Genomic DNA, 18,468 nt, shown 5'->3' with positions numbered 1-18,468 from the left:
TGAGAAATAAATACCTGCGGTCCCAGCCACCCATCTGCTGTGTTCTGTCACAGCAGCCTGCGCTAAGACAGTCCCTGTGCACGTCTTTTGTGTATGAAACCTTTGACCACTGAGGGCTGCAGCTTGAGCAGCAAACAAAGCAAAGGTCCTGCTCTCACACAACATTCATCATGGAGAAAAGTGAGCAAGAACGTGGAATGTGGAAGAAAAAAAAAAAAAAGAATGGAATGTGCAAAGTCCTTCAAAGAAAACGGAACGGGAGCCTGGTAGCGAGTTGAGTAGGGCAGTACAAAGGCCACTTTGGCTGGATAGAAAAAAATTGCTGGCTCACGTTTTCTTTCTCGGGTATCTGTTGCTCCATTTACTCCATTGTTTCAGCTTCATGGTATTCTGTAACGTTCTAATGCCATATAAGTTGCCGGGATGTTTTACCTTATGCCAGAGGATTTCTATTCTGTTAGGTCTAATAGTTTTAGTAGACTTGGAGTTGACTATTCTGGTCATGTGTCCCAGGAACGTCGTGTCCCCTTTAAATATACAGATCCAAATTATTTTTGTTTTCAGGAAAGTTTTCTATAATGGTTGCTTATATTTGTTCTTCTGCACTACCCTTTCTTTTGTGTTTTTGAGGGTTGGCTTCTATTGTGCGTATGTTGGATCTTCTTTGCCTTCCTTCTATATCCATCATTTTCTCTCAAATCATTTTTATATTTTCCTAGTAAATCTGTGTATCACGGTGATTTCAGGGGGTTGGAAACAGTGCCATTGACACCACCTTGCCCTGATCCTTCTTGTGTCTTAAAGTGTTAATGTCATTGTATTTTGCTTATAAAACAACCTTACCTAGAGATATGCTCAGTCTGAAAGATGTTTTTCCCATCTTCTTACGCCAGATTCATTCATTTGAATTAATCCAATGAGTTCAGCATCAGTGAGTAGATTCTCTTGAGGTTGGCGAGTGAACCACCTACCAGCATTTACAAATTTAAGTGAGAAAATTTTCCAAGGAAATGCGCCCACAAATCATTTACTATAATGGCCAGTCTCGGTCTTGAGGTGAAAAGGCAACAGCCCTTGAAACTACTAAACTGAACCTTTGGGTAATATGGGAAAGCCCTTTGCATTTCTCAGCAATCACACTTATAAACCCCACTTTGGCACCTGGTCCCGTGGGTAAGGTACTTACACAGCAGGTACATTGCTTGAAGTGTCGATTGTGTGGGGCCCTGGGCTTGGAGGCCAGAGATGCTGAAATCTAGGGACCTTACCTGGTGCTGCTCTGATGTGAGGGTGCCTCCCCACAACACTGGTCTCATCAGCCCACTAACCAAGGACGTCAAGAAGCCATGTCCACCCCACCTTTCTATTTGGATTCTAGTGAGTGTCTCATTTCTATTAATCCTCTCATCCTTACGAGTCATGAATAACCATAGGAAACCTTCACCTTGGGAGAAATGCAGATTTAGCTTATCTTGTAGAAGAATAATAGATTCTGGTCATAATTTGATAATCCCACCTAGTTCGTCATGAAATCCCCTGTCCTGTGATCTATACATCTGCTGGGGCACTGTCCTTGTAGACAGGATATGGTTTAGCTGACCACCCCTTGTCCACCTCCGTATCCCCCTTCACTGCCTCTCCAGGGATTTCAGGGGATCTCACGGTTCTCCCCATCACCCCTTCCCCAAAGCTCGGCATCTAATGGAGTGTGGATTCTGGTCGATCTCCAGGCATCTCCTCCGTGTCCCATGCACATCACCCACCTCACTCTGGGCGCCACTCTGGCCTCTTCACCCCGGGCTGCAGGCGACAGGCTCCAGGGCAGGGAGTCAAGTTTGAGGGTTGGGGAGGTTTGTGGGTTAACATTCTGACTATGCCTTAAAGTCAGACATTAGACACTCGTTTTGAAAAATCTACAGCATCATCCCTCTCCTCCCAGGGAAGCAACCGCCTCATCTTTCTGAGCTCCTCCCTCCCTGACCCCACCCCCTTGGAGGGGAAAAATCCATGAATGCTGGGAAAACTAACATTTTTACTTTATTATGCAAAACAGCAACGCTGATTGGCTTGGGGCTAGCTTTTCTTCATTCTGTGTCACCGATGCCTCTTCCCTAGGAGGCAGAGCTGCTGTGACCCAATGTGGGGTCTCGGTTCTCTCCCTCTTTCTGCCTCCTTTCTTCCTCGGACACCTCTCAGAGTGCTGGAGCTGAGAGGGAGGAAGAAGGGGGAGAGTTGATATAAATGGACCCCACGGACGAACTCTTACTACAGTCAGGCCTGCGGCAGGTGCTTCAGGGGTGAGCAAAGGCCAGGACTGAGAATAAGCTACTTGGCTGAGAAAGTGCCCTTCTAAGAATCTACCCCTCCAAGAGGTATTACTCAACAGTGTCTCCTTGCACATCAGAGAACGGGCCTGGAGAGATTCTGTGCTTCGCCCACAGTTCACGGAGCTAGCAAGCAGCAGGCCAGGCTTAGAGCAGCAGTGTGGCCGGCTATGGCTGGGCAGTCTTGGAAAACAGACAGGCTCGGATGAATCCCAGTGGACTTTTAACTCAGACCCACAGTGCTTCATCTCTGAGCCTCAGTTTCCTCACCTGTAATCAGATACGTACATTCAAACCTGTCTCACAATGTTCTTTAAATATTAACTCAGCTAATGGATATAAATGCCTGGCACCCAGTAGATGCAACACATTTCAATATTCCTCCCTATGATACTTCCTATATTTCATGGAGAGTATCATTAACTGCATTCTTTTAGATACATATGTTTTTACTGATTTCAGAGAGGGAGGGAGAACGTGATGGAAACATCAACGATGAGAGAAGATCATCAGGTGCCTCATGCACAGACTACACTGGGATCAAGCCTGCAACCTGGGCATGTGCTCTGACTGGGAATCGAACCGTGACCTTCTGGTCAACGTTCAGCCACTGAACCATGCTAGCCAGGCATTAACAGCACTCTTAGAAAAGTCAAAAACACTTTTTATTTTCAAAAACACTTTTTAAAGATGACTACTTTAAAAAATATAACCACAAGAAATATTGAGGGACAAATCAAACACCAATACCTGTTTTTCTTTTAATTAATACAATTTAAACAGGAGGTGCAGAATGGCTGCTGGTCTGTAGCTGAAGAACAATGCGACTTGCTCTGTTTAAAGCAACAACCACACACACATACACACACACACACACACACACACACACGCACACATGCACACGCACACACGCGCACACGCACACATGCCGTTGGCTTACTGAGAGGGGCCTTAAATACATGAAGCCTAATCTCAACTAGGTCGGTTTTTGCTCCAAGTCACAACTGCCTTTTTCCACATTCTGACTCTCCTGGGAGACTTTAAACGGGGTGACAGCACCCCATCCCTGTCCGCTCCAGGCTCCGGAGGCTGTGTTTATGCCGGGCCAGTGCCACGGAAGGAAAAGGTAAACAGAATGAAAGCTTTGTAGCTACTGAACAGTCTGTGCTTGAAGAACAGAATGAAATGTGTGTGTGATGCATCTCTAGTCTCCTATTTCTGGGTAACCCTTTCCTTCAAGACACAGAGTAAATGCCACATCCTAAATTCCATTGATCCTAGTTTTTAGTATTTTTTAAATAATTATTTCTTTACTTTTATTTTTTATTTTTAAAATAGTTCTTTATTGCGGAAAGTATTACATATTATGTCCCCTTCCCTCCCTGATTGGCCCCCTCCAGCCCACCCCCACCCCCTTAGTATGTTTAAATGTACGCAGTTACCTCAGTGTGAGGAGCTGGAGGTCACTTGCCCACTGGTTGGTGATGAGAGCCAAAGGTATGGGATGCTGCAGACTGACAAGGTTGGGTGTTTGCCCCAACGGCCTTCTCACTTGCTGCCAGCCCCTTCTGCCCTGTAGCCCCTTCCTCAGTCAGGAAGGGAGTTGGACTAGAGCGTACTGACAGTGTAGGAGTGCATGAACATAAGACCCTCCTCTGAGCCCTCAGAAGAAGCGACAGGCCTTGTGAAGACATCGGCTCAGAGACGTGGCTACTTGCCAGAGCGGGCGGCCCAGATGCTGCCAGAACCCATCCTGCCTCGGGCTTCGTCCCCCGCAGTCTCTGTTCCTGTGCCTGGTGCAGGGATAGCCGCCCTGGTGAAGGTGACCAGACATCGGGACATCTGGTCACCTTACCCCTGGCGCACCTTCCAGCACAGAGGGATGGGGTGCCCTTGTGACCAATGGCCCACGAGAAGGACAGCCGGCACCAGAGGAGCCAGGATAGGCCCTCTATGACGCAGCGCTGCTCGCCCAGGGGGCTCTGGTCCAAAGCCTGCGCTGTGGGCGGGAGGTTTTGAGAGAGATATCTGTGGAAACCCCTCCACGTCCCGCGTGAGGCAGGGTTCGGGTTCTGGAGAAGGCCGCACACAGATAAAAAGAGACTAAAAAGCATTGATTTGGGAAATGGGGGCCAGGCAGAAGCCCAAGAGAGGACTACCCCTCGCTCTGGCTTTGCCATCCCTTTTATTAAGATTATGGGATACACACTGAAACCGGTTTGGCTCAGTGGATAGAGCATTGGTCTGCAGACTGAAAGGTCCCAGGTTCGATTCTGGTCAAGGGCATGTACCTACCTTGGTTGCGGGCACATCCCAGGTAGGGGTGTGCAAGAGGCAGCTGATCAATTATTCTCTCTCATGGATGTTTCTGGCTCTCTCTCCCTCTCTCTTCCTCTCTGTAAAAAATCAATTAAAACATATTTTAAAAAAAAAAAGATTATGGATACACCCCTATCCCTCAGGCAGGAAATTCCAATGATAGCCAATCATAAGGCCAACAGGTGGAGGCTGCTTAACTACCAATGTCTTAACCAAACAATGAGTGATTAGCCCTGACCTTTCAGAGCCCTCAGGATTCCCTGTTCACACCGCTCTGCTAGTGAGTCAATGATGGGCTTCCAGGCAGATATCTTCCTGTGGGGCCCTCAGGGTGGGCTTTGCAGTCCCCCAAGTCAGTTAGAATGGGGAAGTAAGATCACTATTTAACTAGATACTGAGCAGGCTGTGAGCCCCCAAAGTTGTCCCCATTTTCCTTCTCACCTGATGGGGTGAGCGAGGGCAGAGATGAGGAATGCAGGAAGAGCCCGCTGCGGACAGGCCAGCGGAAGGGGAGGAAGAAAAGGTGTCACGTATAGGAAATCATAGCAGATATAGGGTCTGGTTCCACCCACAGTGTCAGGCATCCACTGGGGAGGGAGGGTGTCTTGAAAGATCTCTCCTGGATAAGAGGGGTGGGGGCTATTGTGATCACTTTAAATAGTGAAAGCCATGCTCACCTCCAATTGTCCTACCCCACCCACGGCCCAGTAATTTAGAGAATCCATCCCTTTCCCCCTGAACACTTCTCTTATGCTTTGGGAAAACGTACTAAAATATTGTGTCAGGGATTTTTTGCACGCCCAATTTAGTGTAGGAATGGGAAATACTTTTAGTGTTTTCCACCAAAAACATTCTGGACAACCTATTTGAAGGTTGCTAGGGGATGTGTTATATTGTTCAAATTGTTTGTAAGAACCTAAATGACATGTTTAATTCCTGGATAAACTTTGACCAGACCACACTGAAAACTCCGGTTAGCAGTGGGTCTGTTTCTACTGCCTGCTTGTTCTCTTGGTTTTCAGTTAGTACATAGTTTTCCTTCTTTGGAGTAATTTAAAAAAAAAAGAAGAAGAAGAAGAAGAAGAAGAAGAAGAAATACCAGATATTGTGATAAAAGTACAGGAAAGGTTCTAGATAATGTGTTCTTCCCCACCAGGTGGCGTTAGCCCTTTCCTCAGCGGGGCAGACAGAGGGAAGCATTGAACAGCTGCGTTCCAATAAGGACGGACTGAGTCTCGGTTCGGCTGCAGTTCTGACAGGAACCAGTCTATGTGCCTCCTGCCTGCCCTGTGTCTACGGCGCGGCTCCCCCTCGGGGTGGGCAGGTCGCTGTCTCAGCCCAGAGAGGCTGCGGGAGCTTCTGGTCTGCCTCTGGGGGCCTTGGCTTTGCTTGTTAGGATCCGGCCTGAGCCACTTCCCTTAAAAAAAATATATACTTTATTGATTTTTTACAGAGAGGGATAGAGAGTTAGAAACATCGATGAGAGAGAATCATCTATCAGCTGCCTCCTGCATACCCCCTATTGGGGATGTGCCCGCAACCAAGGTACATGCCCTTGACTGGAATTGAACCTGGGACTCTTCAGTCTGTAGGCCGAAGCTCTATCCACTGTGCCAAACCGGTTAGGGCAGCTGCTTCCCTTTGTGCCAAGCCCTTGGGGAGCCTTGGGTGTGAGATCCCTGCAGTCTCCTCATGCTCCAGCTGCCTCGGAACCAGCAGGCGCTCCAGGAACCAGCAGCCGCAGGGGCAGTGCTGCTGTCCGCTGACCAGTCCGCGGGGGGCCTCCGCTCCTGCCGGATTGTTGTCAGGGCTGGGTGCCGGCTCCAGCCAGCGGGGTGCTGCCCGCCTCACAGGCCAGGGAAGGGGGTGGGCGATGGGTGCGGATGGTGTGATGGGCTCCAGTCTGTTGGCCCAGAGGGAGCCTGGCCTCTCCGGGCGGTTTCCTGGTCGGCGGGGGCTGGGAGCTGCCAGTTCTTTTATCAGCAGACCTAGAACATGGCATTTCTCCCGAGGACAGCACTTCCCAAAGGCGGACAGCCGAGAGCCAATGGGGGAAGCAGCCCTCCCTGCGCCCACACCGGCCAGCTGCTGGCGCGCAGTCTCCGTTACTGATTTCCTCTCGGCCAGAGGGGGTGGGTGGGGGGGAGGGGGGGAGGGGTGGGGGCAGCTGCACTCACCCCGGGCAGAGCCCGGCTGGAGCGGGACCACGGGGTGAACTCACTGGCCACAGCCACTCCTCCCCCTCCCCTGGAAACAGTGCCCTCCCCTCCAGCCCCACCACTCCCTTCCGTTGGCAAAGGAGCGGAAAGCCGGGGGCACCGGCGTCCAGCCGGGGGCAGGCAGGCCCTGGTCTCCCGCCGTCTTGCTCAGACGCCCATTACCGCATCTCTCCCTCGGCCTGGCCCAGGCAGGGGTGGGGCCGGCCAGCCGCGGGCGGGAGAAGGCCGGCGGAATCCTGTGGCCTGGCCCTGCCACGGCGTCGGGAGTGGGCTGATTCAATGTTTGACCAAATATAGCCGCTCCTTTTCCTAGGTTGATACGTTTGTATCAGTTTTTTAAATTGATAACAAAGAGCATCATCTATTTAAACTCCGGCCCAAGAATGATGCTATAAATACCCACATGGTCCTTGGCAGACAAAAGGTTCCTGCCCCGAGTCTGACGGCATGTGGGCTCAGGTGACCGGGACCATCCCGAAAGCTCTCTGCCTTCCGATCTGCTGGGCCCAGGCTCCGCGGCGAATGGCAGCTCTGAGTACTTGCAGAATGTGGGGCCTGCGGCGAAACACCCTGAACCGACGCTTGGCGTTAGCCCTTCCGCGTAGCCGGCCTTGAGCTCCTACTTGACCTCTTTGAGCTTCCCACTCCCCGGTGACACAGGCGCCCTCACCTGGGGAGGCTGTTGTGAGAACGGGAACGCCTGGGGAGCCGGCCCTGGGAGGGAGAGAAAGAGCTGGAGGGCCAGCTGCCATTTCCCCTTCATCTCCGTGTTCCTGGCCCGGGACCGAACCCAAGAGGGGCCAGTGAATCCTCGCTGCTAAGTCCTTTCATCAAGTCGTTTCCTGGTTCAAAACCGCTCCCGCCAAGTGCCACCCGCACCCAGAGGTGCGCTGGGCATGGCCCGCCCGCCCTCGGGCCTCCGCCTGTCAGACCCGAGGGAAGTGCGCTTTGAATAAAGGAGTTCACGGCCAGGCAGAGCCCGGGGCTGGAGCGGTGGCCTCGGAGAGGCTGGGCCAGGCGGGAGCGGCCTGCGCACTGCAGCTGGCCTCTCACTCCGTCTCCCGGAGGGGGAGGTCTGCTCCTGGGCAGCCCGGTTCCCGGAGCCCCACTGCCCGGTGGGGGTGAGACCCGGTCGGTGCCCACTTTGTGCTGTGACAGCCATCTTACAGAAATGAGGACAGGAGAAGTGCGAGGAGCCGTCAGCTCCTGCCCGGGCCGAGGAGCCGAGCCAGGAGCTTCTGACCGGCAGCAACAAGTCCTCCATCAGACACACTGCGGCTGAGGCCCTGCCTGCGGCCTGTGCCCGGCCCCGCCCTCTGCCGGCCCCCCGCCAGGAGCTCGCATTCAGCCCGTGCCAGAGGTCCTGGCCCGCTTGGAGCACTTCCAAACGTGGGGGAAAGCTTGTTTGGGGCCCAGCCCAAATGTGGGACAGACGTTCTGATCCAGTTATTTTACCCGACTGATTTTTTTTTTTTTTTATGAAAAGTTCTTGACCGGCGGTGTCTTTTCAAACACCCGTGTCCCCTCTCCGGAGCAGCACAGCCTAATGAGGGGCTGGACCCGCTCCGCATTGCTGTCCGCCTAACGGTCACGGAAGCCCATGGGGAGCGCGGACAGAAATGAGCCACGCAGCCGCCCTCCACACTCCACACGCCCACGGGATGTCTGGGTTCTGAGCGCGGAGGTGCGGCAGAGAGGGTGCGGGCAGGGAGCATGAAGATGGGCGGCCCCTGAGCGCCGACGCAGAGCCTGCCGCACGGATGCCCCCTGGCTGTAACTCGGACACGCTGGCCCGCTCCCCGGGCCTCGGCTCCTCCTCTGCGGAGGGGCAGGCTCCTCCCTCCGGCCCCCCTGAGTCCAGCGCGGGTCTGTGAGACACACTCGCCGCCCGGCATGTGTAAACGTGGGCAGGGGGACACACAGGACATGGAGACACACACGCCCGGCGTGTGTAAACGTGGGCATGGGGACACACAGGACAGCCAAGGCGAGGTGTCTCACGTCCGTCTGGCCAGATGGGAGTCTCCCGGGCAGGCGCCCACAGCGGTGACCGCCAGCTTCTGTTCCCTGGTGCGCAGGCCCCGCCCCGGTTCCTCATGGGCTGGGACCTCTGGGGCGCACAGTCTCCCTAAGTTTCATTACCTCTTACAGGCATCGTCCTTCCGCTCCAGGCTAAGCCCCGTGTCTGCGGCCCTTCCCCGGCACCCTGCCGGCCCGGACTCTCCAGGAGTGAGCTTGGTCCCGCCCGCAGGCCGCTGTGACGCAGACGGCCGGAGATTTTCCACTCCGGGTTCCCTGCCTGGCCTTGACACGGACCACCACTGGCCTTGTTCCTAGGGGGCCTGTCTCCTCGCCCTCGGCCACCAGTGCATGAGGGATCAGGAGGTGCTGGGAGACGGGCAGCCTCAGGTTCCATTCCAGGTTGGGGGCCTCGGGGCCAACCTGGGTTGGACAGCTCCCTCCCCGCCCCAGTCTAGACCAGGGGCACAGTCCCCCCCACCCCCCATGGGCAAGGGGCACCGTCTCCCAGAGGACACAGGGAGAGGCAGGGCCGGTGCCGAGAGGGTGGCCCTCCGGACTCGGGGTGCTGGGACTCTGGCTGAGAAGGGCCTCCCAATCTGGCAGAGCAGTGGCGGGAGGCCTGGCACCAGGGAGCTGTCACCGGCACTAATTAGCAGCGGGGAGCTGAGGAGGCTGTGCTGCCCGGTGGTGCAGGTGCGGAGTGGGCGGGTCTATTTTTACCGGGAGCGCCGTGTCCTGTCACACAGTCCAAAGGAGGTGCTCCCGTTAGCAGGCAGGGAACGCGGGCAGCTCTGCAGAGAGGTCTGCACTGCAGAGTGTGTGCACGCACATGTGTGTGAGTGGATGTGTGCAAACGTGTGTACGTGTGTGCACACATGTGTGTGTGGATGTGTGTAAACGTGTGCATACATGTGTGCACCACAGGTCTCTCCAGAGAAGCCAGGGAATGCTACCACAGCCATTTCCAGCCCCTGCTGCGCGGGATGGGAGCCCCCGCAGACCGCATTCTCTCCCTGGATCTCCCAGAGACGGGCGAGGGTCTGGAGAAATTGCACCTGTCTGTCGCACCTGAGGCCCCAGGTGCAGGGAGGCGAGGGGGCTCCCAGCTGACAGTGGAGGGCGGGGTGACCACACCCTGAACCAGGAGGCCTCTGCTCCACCCCCCACGGCTGGTCCATTTGCCCCGCCCGGACAGAGGGAAAGACTCCTCTCTGAGAACCTGTGCCAGAGAGGGCGCTGCTGCCCCTGACATCATAAGCCCCCCAGAAGTTGGGCTTGTTATCCGACATCCTTCAATGAGGCTGACTAGGTGACACCCCATGACAGGCAAAGCGCTTGCTCTTAAAAAGCAGCAGCTGGGCCCCGGCTGGTGTGGACCCCCATGCCTGCCCCCTTCACTGCCTCTGTGGCTTTCCCCAAAGGCCACTGGGCCGTGTCCCCCGGGCTCCGGTGCAGTGGGCATGCCGTGCGCTTCCCTCTTGTGCCTACGAGGCCACGGAGGCCCTTCTCCTGCTTTACCAAAAAGGCGGGCCTCACCCCTTGTCTGCATCGGGACCATTTCCAGGTGCTGGCAGGAGGAGGACCCTTGGGTCTCCTCGGACCCGTCTGTGGTGATGTCCCAGGCGCTCGTGTGTCTGCAAAGCACCCAGACGTGCCTGCCTCTGCCGGTGAAGGCCGGGGACGCGGGAGCGTCCTCAGAACGCAGCTCAAGCTGTCCAGGAGGAGCTTAAGGTGTGCGTGTGCTTTTAGTGTACGTCCTGTTGATTTCAGAGAGGAGGGACGGGGAGAGAGAGAGAGAGAGAGAAAGAGACATCAGTGATGAGAGCATCATGGATCCGCTGCCTCCTGCACGCCCCACAAGGGATCGAGCCCACAACCCGGGACTTCCTGGTTCCTAGGTCGACACTCAACCACTGAGCCGCGCTGGCCGGCTGCTGGTGTGTTGTGATCCTGTGATCTCACCTCCGGAGCCCACCCCAGGAAGGTGGCCTAGTGCCAGGTTCCTGGGAGAAGGGGCAGGCGGGGCTGGTGGCACCTGGGCCGGCTGAGCAGAGCCTCCTCGCACGGTCCCTCCCCGTGGCCACAGCTCTCACTCGGATGATTAATGTCTATTCCAGTCCCGGCACCCCGCTGCCCCCGCGCTCCCTCCCGTGGTTCCCATTGGCGTGCTCTGGCAGCGTGCTTGGCACGGCGCTCGCCTTTCAAATGCCCTCGAATCCCTTTGGCTTCTCTCTCCTTCTATTTAAATCCAAACCCACAGCGCCCGCGACGGGGCTCCCGCCATCCCAGCGCCATTAGGAGATTAAAAATGTGCAGCAACAGACTCTGCCGCCCCCAGGGTCCCACGTTCCCGACCCCCCTCGGGAAGCGCAGGGCCCTGCCACCTGCCACCCGGCCGCGACCTCCCTCCGAGCCAGGGAGCCAGCGGGACGAGGCCGGTGGCTGCGAGTCCGGGTCCGCTGCTGGGCCTGCAGGAGCCGGGGAGACACCCAGGGAGGCCGGGAGGGTGGGGGCTCCGGGCAAGGCCCCCTCAACGCCCCCCCCCGGGCCTGGAGGCACAGGGCCTGGCCCTGGTCCTGGGCAAGTCGCGGCTCCCCCAGGCCTCGGTTTCCCCCTCCCTGAGGAAGACGTGGGACTACTCACCCTCAGGTGCCCTCGGCGCCCACAGCCTCTGTGGTCTGCTGACACGCGAGCAGACGGGGTTCCTGACGGGCGGGGCCCTCGCTGTCCGGGATCTGCGGTGATCAGTGTACATCCCGGAGCACACCGGGTGCCGTGTGGGAAGCCGGGGCTGTCCCAGTCCTGACAGCCACTGTCCCCAGGGCCCGCTCCCTGCTCTCTCTGCTGTAAGCTCCTGCTGGGTTCTTGGGGGGTTAGTGTGCGATTGTCAGTCCTCGGACTGCAGCCCGAGGAGCAAGGGGAGGCACGCCTCCCTGAGCGGGCAGGCTCCTGCGCGGCCCTCCTTCACGTGCTCGCCTCCTCTCTGCAGTGACCTGCCATCACCTCCTTCAAAGCGGGCGCGCGCTGCCCCAGCCCGTCCGCCATCACCATCACCTCCTTCAAAACGGGTGCAGCTGCCCCAGCCCATCCATCATCACCATCACCTCCTTCAAAACGGGCGCACGCTGCCCAGCCCATCCGCCATCACCATCACCTGCTTCACGGCTGCCAAGCTGGGCGCACGCTGCCCTGGCCGGCGGCTCCGTTTGTTAACCATCCAGGCATAGAGAGGCCGCTGGTTTGATTCAGGGGTTGGGGCCCCGGCTTGCTGGCGTGCAGGAGGCAACAATGTTCCTCAAACATCTATGTCTCCCTCTCCCTCTCCCTCTCCTTTCCTCTCTAGAATCAATAAAAAAATTTTTTAAGGACACACACTGTCCGCACGCCTGCTGGACTCTCCCTTTTCTGTTATTTCTTTTTCTCTGTGACACTCAATCTCCCCGAGATACTGGACATGTATGTGTTTGCTGCCTGCCTCCCGCACTCCATGTCAAGTCCGCGGCAGCAGGAGTTCCGGGTGGCCTGTGCTGCCCTCTGTCCACCCTAGAGTGTGCCTGGCACAGAGAACCGCTCGGCCGTCGCGCTGGAACTGGGCTGTGGGCTGTCCCCACATGGCAGCTGCCCAGTCACATGCCGAACAAATCAGCACCCTGGCCAGCGGCAGCCCTTCCAGGGCTCCCTTCCTCTGGAGCAGAGGTTCCCAAACTTGTTTGTGCCGTAGACCCCTTGCCATGTTTTTCGGTTTGGGGTAGACCCCCTACTTACCTGATATTGATTTTTTTGTAAATTTCTAACTGTAGTGAAGTTTAGTGTTAAAATTTAATAAAAAATAATGTACCTACTTTTCTCCGGCATTCTCAAACAAAATAACACTGATTCACTATAATTTGTATGATAAACTACCAGTTTATATTTTTTTAAATATTTTCTCAGCCCTTTCCTATTCAAGATTCAGGAAACGAATGAACCTATTTTTCTCACATTCATATTTATAGAGTGACGAACAAGTCGGTGCAAGTTAGCGAAGCTTTGAGACAAAAATTGGCAAGAATGTTTACTGCGCGTATGCTTGTAACAAGATGATACTGGTATATCATTATGTGCAGGTTTTTATCCTACAACTTACACAATTTCATAAACATATATAATAAATTTTTTACTTCATAGGTACTTTTATAAATAATTTATATGTTTTTATATTATAAGATAATATGATGTAAGTAAATAGGTACTATCAGTGTATGTTGAGATCCACTATCGTGGACCCCCATTTTCATTTCATGGACCCCCAAATTTTTTTTTCGCTGACGTAGACCCCTTGCAGGTTGTCATAGACCCCTGGGGGTCGATATAGACCACTTTGGGAATCACTGCTCTGGAGGATCAACCTCAACCTCCTTCACCGAACAGGGAAGGCCTTTTATAATCTGGCTGCTGCTGCCCTGGCAGCCCCAACTCCCTCCTCTCCCTGCTTTGCACTCCCCCTTCCAGCAACGCCAAGCTGCAGGGGTCTGTCCCCATCATGTCCCCCTCCTGCTGGAAGGCCCGCCCCGCCCCCTTCTCCTACTCATTCTCCCCACCCTCAGGGTCCCGCCAGCTCTCCTCGCCTATCAGCCTGGGTTGGGCCCCTCCGGTTGTCCCCTCACCCGCTTCCTGAGCAAACAGAATGAAAATGAGCCGAAACCGGTTTGGCTCAGTGGATAGAGCGTCGGCTTGGGGACTGAAAGGTCCGGGGTTCGATTCCAGTCAAGGGCATGTACCTTGGTTGCGGGCATATCCCCAGTAGGGGGTGTGCAAGAGGCAGCTGATTGATGACTCTCTCTCACTGATGTTTCTAACTCTCTATCTCTCTCCCTTCCTCTCTGTACAAAATCAATAAAATATATTTTAAAAAAGAAAAAGAAAATGACGAACTACAATGTTCACTAATGACCGATTGTTATAATCGTGTTGCATTTATTTCCCTTACTCGCAGGCACACCATTTCTCTCCACTAACACCAGCAGCGAATATTTCAGCGGCCGATGGCCAGGTCATCAGTCTTGGACTGACTTAGTTGGTGTGCGCAACAGGGAATATTTCGCTTTTGGAGAACAAGAAAAATAGGTTTATTTGCATTACACTTATTAATTTGTGCAGCTATTCAGTGTCTGCTAAGTTATGTTCAAGAAAAAAGTATTAATTTTTATTAAAGTGTTCTATTGTTTTAAGTTAACGATCACTCATTTATGTCAGCCCTTTGTATTCAGCATGTCTCTGTTGAAATAAACCTACGTTTCTATGAAAATAGAAGCTTTTGTCTTTTTGCGACCACATACACTTAAAACTTGTTTATTTGGCCGCGGTAGCCTTTGAGTCTGACATCCTTGTTCCAGCAGCTCCGTCGTGGAAAAGGCATCCCACAGCAGCTCTCACCTCTGCCCCGCCTGCCTCCTCCCTCCCCCAACACACCTCCCACAGGGGACCTCCCACCTGGGGACCAGTCCTGGGACACCCTCCACCAAGGCAGAGGGGAGGGGGTGAGCCTGGGTGGGTGCTGATGCTGCCCGCACTCCCACGGAGACTGGGAAGGACTTAGCCCCTGGCACTGCAGGTTCAGCCCGGGGAGACCATGTGGGCTGCCCCCTGCAGATGTTCGAGGACATGTGCCATGTCCCGCTGCCACGGCTGCCAAGCTGGTCAGGAAATGCACCGTGGCAGGCGGCAGGCACCCTCAGGCCCCTCCAGAGGCTGCTCCTGGGTCCTCACAGCACAAGCCAGGGGTCCACACAAGAGCCCAGAGGAAACCGCAGGCCTCTGGGTCCGAACACCAGGGTCTCCCCACAGCCCACACTCCAGCGGACGGGACGGAGTCCACCTCTGAAGGAGGCGTGGCAGGTACCATGTGAGCTTTTATCACACGGCCCACAACCACCCAGTGACAGCAGGTTGGGCATCACACACACACACTACACACACATACACACACACACACACACACACGCACACGCACACACACATGCACACACACATGCACACCCTCAAGTCTCTGACTCCAAGTCTGCAGTCTCCCCCCCGGCCCCCCAGCTGCTGTTAGGGGCCAGGGCCCCATCTTGCCCCTGTATGTGGGCCCCCTTGCAGTGGCGCGGAGCCGGGTCCCCGGGTGTTGAGGGCAGGCCCGGAACCGCGTGCACCGTCTTTACATTCCAACAGGAAGTGCGTGTCAGCCAGGACCAGGCCGCGCCGGCGTTTGCGTGAAAGGACATCCCCCGCTTCGCTCGGACTGCCAGCAGCTCCGGCGGGAGGTCATGGGCGTCTTTAAGAAAACCCTCGGCCCCTGAGCTATGAAAGCACGGGCAGCAGCATCTTTCAACGTGTGGCTTCTCGTGGTGTCCCAGTGGGGGGAGGCTGGGATTCGCTGCTCTGCGGCAGACCTCTGGTCTTACCGGCGGGGAAACTGAGGCTCGGAGAGGGGGAGGGCCCAGCCGGCCACCCTGAGAGTTCCACCAAGCCAGGCGCTTTCTCTCCCAGTCCGTCCACAGCCTCCGGAGAGAAGGCCCCCTCCGGAGGGGAAAGCAGGATGCTCTTGAAGACTCTTCCATGGCTCCTCAGGGCAGATTCGGGGGCTTTTAAAGTGAAACTCTGAGGAGGAAGGTGCCGGAGTGGGTCTCCATGGGAACTAACTGGAGGGACCGGTGCTTCATCTTGGAAGAGGGGCTGGGAAGGAAGGGGGAGGCGGGGAGGCTGCTGTCCAAACCTGAGCAGACCCTGGGAGAGGGGTCCTACAGGCAAGACCTGCCGGGCCGTGTGCTCCCCTCCGCCCGTCCCCTCGGAAATCAGATGAAGCCCAGGTCCCCGCAGCCTGCGCGTGGGTCCTCGGTTCTGAGCCCGTGCTGTGTTAATTAGTGTAAGATGCCAGCAGGGGGCGGGGCCTGGGCAGGAGTGTGTGGGATGCTGCACTACCTTTGTAGCTGTCTGTAAATCTAAATTATCCTATCTAATAAAAGAGTAATATGCAAATTAATCATCACTCCACTACACCCACAAGCCACGCCCATCAGTCAGGTCCACCAGCCAATCAGAGTGACTATGCAAATTAACCCAACTGAGATGGCTGCCGCCACAGAGAGCAGGAGGGTGGCTTGTGTTTCCCTGGCAATGGAAGGAGCCAAGCTCTCCACACACCCTGGCGGGCCCAGGCCTCCTCTCAAGGCTACAAAGTTCCACTTATAGAAGGTAAACAAATTCCAACAGAAATGGCTGCAGCCATGGAGTGAGCAGGAGGCTTGGCTTCGCTCCAGGCTACAAAGTTCCAATTATAGAAGGTAAATAAATTCCAGACACCAGGGCCTCCGCTTGGGTTGCCGGGGGGGTGTGGCTGTCCTGCAAACCACCACAGGCCCCTCGCCCAGGCCACCCAAGGGAATCCCCACCCTGATCTGGGACACCCATCAGGGCGAACCAGCTGGCCCCCACCCATGTATCAGGCCTCTATCCTATCTAATAAAAGAGTAATATGCAGATTGATCATCACTCCAACACACAAGATCAAGATAGCTGCCCCCATGTGGTCAAAGATCCTGCCCCTATGTGCACACAAGATGGCTGTCACAAGATGGCCAGCAGGGGAGGGCATTTAGAGGTGACCAGGCTGGCAGAGGAGGGAAGTTGGGGGCAAACAGGCTATCAGGGAGTGGTTAGGGGGTGATCAAGCTGGCAGGCAGAAGTGATTAGGGGCATCAGAAAGGCATGCAGGCGAGCAGTTGGGAGCCAGCAGTCCTGGATTGTGAGAGGGCAGATGGACATCCCTCAAGGGGTCCCAGATTAGAGAGGGTGCAGGCTGGGCTGAGGGACAACCCCCCCCCCCAGCAGCCCCCCCCACCCCCCCGATGCACGAATTTCATGCATCAGGCCTCTCATTCCAAAATAAAAAGGTTATTTCAAAACTTAATCATGAGTGAGTGAGTGGTGCAGGCTGGTGTGGCCGTTGGTTGGCCTTGTCCTGTGCACTGAAGGGCTGCAGGCTCCACCCCCAGGAGGGACGTGCAGGGGGCAGCTGAACAATGCCCCTCTCTCTCCCTCTCCCTTCCTCTGCCTCTAAGAGCCAATAAAGCGTCTTTTTAAACAACGGATGAGTGAGTAGGTAAACATGTGGTACAGACGGACAAGGGACCATCATTCCGCCTTTAGAAGGAGGGACCGTGGCCCCCTGCTGCGCCACGGACCAGCCTGGAGGACATGGTGCTGTGACAAACACCGTGATTCCTCTTCCGGAGGGGTCCAGAGCAGACAAACCCACAGAGACGGAGAATAGAGCGGGGTGCGGAGGGTGGGGGTGGGCTGGGGAGTTGGTATTTAATGGAGACAGTGTTTCAGTTTGCCGACCATGCCCCTAGAGGACCCACCCCCCCCCCCCCCCCCCCGTCTCGCGCAGAGGACAGACCAGCTCTGCCCACGTCCCCCCACACCACGGCCTCCTCTGCGCCCTGCAGATCAGCCCGGGCTAAGCTTCCGCCGAGGACGGCCCAGGCCCCGTGGTCCAGCCACAGACCCTGCCTGTGCGTCCCTGGTCCTACGCTCCACCGCCTCCCTTTCCGCTTCCACCTCCCACCTTCCCTTCTCTCGCCTGGCCTGGCCCTGCCTCCGGCTCCCTGCCTTCCTCTCCTTCCCTCCTCTCTTCCTCCCACAGACTGTCCCACTGGGAGAGGACAGGGGCCAGTCCATCCTGTGTGCCCCCCCTTCTGCCTGCGTGCTGGCCCTCCTGGCTGTGTCTCCCACCACTCCTGACAGTGGGATTAGGCGCCGGCAGGAGGGTGGCGGGTGGACCTATATTCACTTTTTCCATCCTCACTCACGAAGTGACCGGCCAGCGTGCGAGCCCCAAGGACACCCCCTCTTCCGGCACCAGCTGCTCTGTCTACGTGCTCTCCTGCTAGAGGGCGCCTGACCTTCTGACCTTGGAGAGCTTTCAGCACCGCCGGAGGGACAGCTCCCTGCCCTCCCCAAGGTTCAGACAAACCGGGGAGCTCAGAGGGGCTCCCACTTCCTGGGGGCCGGGGGCTGGGGGGCTGGTGTGCCGGTGCCTTCACGAATAGGCAGGGCTTGGGGAGGAGAGTTCAAGGGCAGGGCAGGCGGGAAGGATGGTGAGCGACGCCAACACGCTCCCCGAACTCTGCCCGCGCGTGCGTCACTGGGAAGCATTCCCATCCCCGCAGCCGCGGAGGGAATGGAAATATCGGGCGGTAATAAAAATAGCGCCAGGAGGCCCGTGACGCGTCTGGAACCACCTGGAAAGTGAGCTGTTGCTGACATTCCGCTGGGGACGTGACCAGGCTGGTCTGTCCTCCGCGGGGGGCGGGGGAGGCGGCGGGGAAGACAAGGTCGCCTGGGACCAACGTGTCTCCCAGGCCCAGAGCCCACCGCGCCCACACCCGCCCGGGGTCTGTAGGTCGGGGGCTCGCTGTCTGCAGGAGGGTCCTCTGGCGCCGTGGTCGGCAAACTGCGGCTCCAGAGCCACATGCGGCTCCTTGGAAACCTTGAGTGTGGCTCTTCCACCAAATACCACGGCCTGGGTGAGTCTATTTGGGAGAAGTGGTGTTAGAAGA

The sequence above is a fragment of the Pipistrellus hanaki genome, assembly GCF_964339955.1.
Source record: "Pipistrellus hanaki genome assembly, chromosome: 1".
NCBI lineage: Eukaryota > Metazoa > Chordata > Mammalia > Chiroptera > Vespertilionidae > Pipistrellus > Pipistrellus hanaki.
Note: the sequence above shows the minus strand (reverse complement) of the source record.